This window comes from Bos indicus x Bos taurus, chromosome 15 (assembly GCF_003369695.1).
Source record: "Bos indicus x Bos taurus breed Angus x Brahman F1 hybrid chromosome 15, Bos_hybrid_MaternalHap_v2.0, whole genome shotgun sequence".
In the NCBI taxonomy this organism is placed as follows: domain Eukaryota; kingdom Metazoa; phylum Chordata; class Mammalia; order Artiodactyla; family Bovidae; genus Bos; species Bos indicus x Bos taurus.
Window position 1 is genome coordinate 60,040,061 of NC_040090.1, and position 4,431 is coordinate 60,044,491.

The following is a 4,431-nucleotide window of genomic DNA, read 5'->3' on the forward strand; positions in this document are numbered from 1 at the left end:
GGGCACTTACCATGTGCCACACTGTGTGCCACCGCTGCTGAGGACCTACCTGTCACCTCGCTCGTCACCCCTGTGCAGGGTGCCTGGGCTGCTGGAGGGAGCTTTCCAGGACAGGGACTGTCTGGGGTATTGGGAAGACAGAGGGACAATTGACTTGGGTCTTAAAGGATGGTGCAAGCTGATCACATCCCTGGGCTGCTTTAAAAAAATGTATATTTAAGAGATTTATTAAAGCATCTTATCTCAAAGATGGAAGCACATACACATTAGAAACATGCAACCATCATCTTCCACAGTCAAATAAAATGTGACATATTTTTCCTGTTCTCATAGCTGAAAACGTCAGATCTTACACTGAACTCATTCACCCTGAATATTGAATTCATTCTTTCTGAAAGTATCCAGGACAGCAAATAACCGAAACGCAAACTATTATAAAAAGAAAGTGCAAAGTTAAAAAAGAATACTTGTAGAGAATACCCCCTTTCCACCAACCCCCATCAAAGGCAAACAATGGCATTTTGCTCTTGCTTAACCTAGATAATCTTCAAAAATGACTAAAATGTAATATTCTTAACAACAGCAACAACACAATCTGATATCCAAATAGCTTGTCAGTGTTTGAAAATAAATACTTGAACAAAGGAAAATGTACTTTGTATCAAACATGTATCAGGACAAAAAGGTGGTACAGGGTTTATTGACAAAGGCAGAATTTCTTCAGGCAGGTATATAAGGAGGCGTTGGTTCTTTCCCAGGCATCTTCACTGCCATTTCATAGGTTGGCAAAACATACTGGGGAGGTGCTTCAAAGGCCGGATACACAGCAATCTATAGCATGTTGCTGCTGATGTATTCATAACAGTCCCAAACACAGTTGATCAGATAAGCCTTAAAGTGATGAACAAGGCGAAGAACACAAGAACAATGAACAGGAGGTAGCTGGAGTCTGATGCCAGGAGGTCACCTTTATAGGGAAAATCAGGTAATTGATCCATATAGTCTTTGATTCTTGGCAAATAAGTGAGAGAACTGAAAGCAACCAGGCAGCTGAGAAAGAAGTCAAAAAGCCAGGAGCAGACGAGCAGAATCAACCAACCCAATTGATAAGAAATTCCTCCGTATACCAGCATTAAACTGATTGTAAACATTAAGAACAGAGACAGCAAAAAAGAACACAGGCATTATCAGTCATTCTCCGGGACGAACAGTAATTGCCAATGACTTCATACAGCTAGCCTTGAGTTTGGGTGTGTTACCTCCGCGGTCAGCAGAATTGCCATCAACAGGTTGAGCACCATGCATCCCGTCCCCAGGATGATCGTCAGGTGCGGACATCGCAATAGTCGAAGCACCAGGTGCTGTAGGACTGGTCACTGAGGCTCTGCTCCAAAGTCACGGACACCACTGGGAATCTTGAGGGCCTCTTTCTTGGCCCCTCACAAACGCCTTCCGCCCCGCGGTTGAATATCGATAGCTCCGTCTCTGTGTACAAGCCAAACGACGAGTCTTCCTGGGCTGCATTTAAAAAATGATTGCCATTGCTCTAGGGATAAGGCCCAGTCTTTACCTTGGCTCTAAAGGCTCTGCCTAGGACTTCACTGGTGGTCTAATGGGAATCCACTTGCCAATGCAGAGGACACGGGTTCAGACTCCGTCTTTCGTCTGTTTCACGCTCTCTTTTGCACCTGGTACTTCTCAGAGCACTTCCTCACAGATGGAACTGAGGACCTTCTGTGGTCCTTTGGTTCGTGTGTGTTTCTTCCCATTAACCAGGGCAAGATCTTTGGAGCAGGGATTGAGTGCGGTTTTTGCTCAGCATTGTATCTTTGGTGCTTACACAGTGCTTGGCACATAGTACATTCTCAACAAATATATATTGGCTGACTGGTGGACTAAAATAATTAGTATAAGGGGGATGGTCTTTCAGGAATAGAGGACAGCAGGAACACAGGTGCTGTGGTTTAGTGTAGGAAGGACTGGAGACTGGCTTATGCGAAAGGGGTTAAGCAAAGAAAAAATTAGGCTAGAAAAGTATGTTTGATATACTTGGAATAAACCGTCTGTGCCCTGCTAAGAACACCCTGGATTCACATTAGGTGCTCCCATTACATCCTGTTCCTCCCTGTCAGAGACGGCCCTCTAATTGTTGGCTTGACCCAACTAGACTATAAACTCCTTGAGGGCAGGGGCTCTGTCTGACTCGTTTGTTAATGTAACTCCAGAATCTAGAATGGTATATCTGGTACTTAGTAGGAAGCAACAAAAACTTGCTGAATGAATGAGTGAGTAAATGAATGAATGCTTTTTATCATGGGAGCTTGAGAGCCATGGTAGGTTTTTAATCTGTTTAGATTTGCTCTAGGAAATGCTGCTTCAGCAGCATGGTAGAAAAAAGAAGGGTACATTTTCATTTATTTTATCCTTTCATGTTGATACTTGCGCATCTAGATTTCCTGAAAAGGAAGAAGTAAAGGTGCAGACTGATTAGAATGGAATAGACGAGAAGCAGGAGACAAACTGGGCGGGTGTTAGAGTCATTCAGGGGAAGATGCTGTGGATGGTCAGGGGGGTAGCTGTGGGTAGTTGGAAGAAGGGGTGGACTTGAGAGATGACAAACTTGAATGATGGATGGAAGGTAAGGAGTTGGGAGCAGGCAAAGATGATCCCAAGATATTCCTGATTTCCATTTGCCAAAGAAAAGTCAAATTTCTGGCTGGGGAGAAAAGGGGCTAGTGAGGGGAGAAGATTAGTGAGGGGCTAGTGAGTAGGAGTCACCTCCCTCTCCAGGATTCTCGCCTGGAGAATCCCAGGAGGAGCCTCGAAGGCTGCAGTCCATAGTGTCGCACAAAGCTGGACACGACTGAAGAGACTTAGCACACACGAGCCCAGGCCCTGCAGGAGGGGCTGCCCTGCCCTCTTGGAAATGCTTGGGCACCCCCTATTCTAGACTTCAGGCAAAATAACAAGACAGAAGGGAGTGCTCCGAGACAATATGCTGATGAAAGAAAGCAGCTCATTATCGTATAAGACCACATAGATTTCTTTTCCTTCTAAATACATGTTTATCCATTTCTTTGTATTCAAAGCAAGCAATACGGCAACAGACACTTGGGGTTTCTTCACTATTTATTAATATGCAATAATGGTCTGGAATAACTTAACTGAATCTAGCATTTTCCCAATTTTCACTCATTAAAGCGTCCTTCTTATTAGACTTAGGAGTCATTCATTTAATTTCTTCATCGAGATAAACACTCTACAGAGGGTTGGATGGAAGGGGATGTGCTTGGGGCTCATTAGACTGTGGGATGGCAGTAGAGGGTCTGGTGGCTTGAACTAACCTCAGTGGGATGATCCAAACAGAACTTGAAAGAGGTGGGGCTATTTGAGGGGATGCAGGGATACTGTGGGTGTAGGTGGACCATGCTACAGATGGAGACTCCGTGAGGTTGATGGACTCATTGCTGATAGATGAAGCTAAAGAGGGGGGATAGATGGGACTAAGGGGGATATTCAGAGTGTTCCAGAATCTCAAGCTGGCATTACGCCAGACATGTTTTCCTCCTAGAGCACCAACCTTTCCCTCTCCAGAGGATAAAATGAGAGCAATTATGGAGGCTGTCTAAGCAAGTTGGAAATCCACAAGGGATGCAGTCAGAGAAGATCATGGGCAGGCTTAAATCCACAAAGGCTGAAGCTGTCATTCCCTGGCAGACGCAAAGGGGAGATAATGATCAAGCTGGAGCTCCATAGGCACTGGCTGGAGCTGCAGTCACAGGCGGGATTTCTTCTCTTGGAGCCTGCCCATGCAGTGAATATGTGGCTTGTGGGGCATATTTGGGAGTGGGGAAGACCCTGGGCCAGATGTCAGGAGACCTGGGCTTCCAAGCGCCCATGGCCTCCAATGTGCTGACTTACTCGCCTTTCAGAGCATCAGCTTTCTCCCTTGATAAGAGAGATGGTAGATTCAGTGGTCTCTTTTAAAAAACTTTATATATATGAGAATTCCATATAACTTGAACTTGGATATTTCCATTTGGGTGGGGGAGAAAGATCACAGTGTTATCTCTCTGGAGGTACCAGGTCCCAGCTGAAGGGCGGTTGCAAGAGGCCCTTGTTTTTTTCTTTTCTTTTTTTTTTTTTTTGAGAGTAGAAACTGATGGAGGAGAGAAAGCAAGAAAGCAAGTCTCAAGAGGAGGCTAATCTTTAGAGGTGGTCCGTGGAGTCAGGGAATATCAGTGCGGGGAGGCCAGGGGGCAGGGCCAGGACTAGGGTGAGATACATCTGAATCTTCAGGGTGAAATTACAGTGGGATTATGCTTCAGTGGGTTTCAGATACAGCACACTAGGGCACCTGATTTAAGATGGCATCGTTCATGTTATTCAGGTGCTGACACTCGATCTGCCAGTGAGTGCCGTCTTAAATTC

At 45.2% G+C, this 4,431-nt stretch overlaps 1 pseudogene; it reads right to left on the reverse strand.

The window, feature by feature from the left end:
- Window positions 1–711: 711 nt before the first annotated feature.
- LOC113905055 lies at window positions 712–2,839 on the reverse strand (annotated as a pseudogene).
- Between the last annotated feature and the right edge of the window lie 1,592 nt (window positions 2,840–4,431).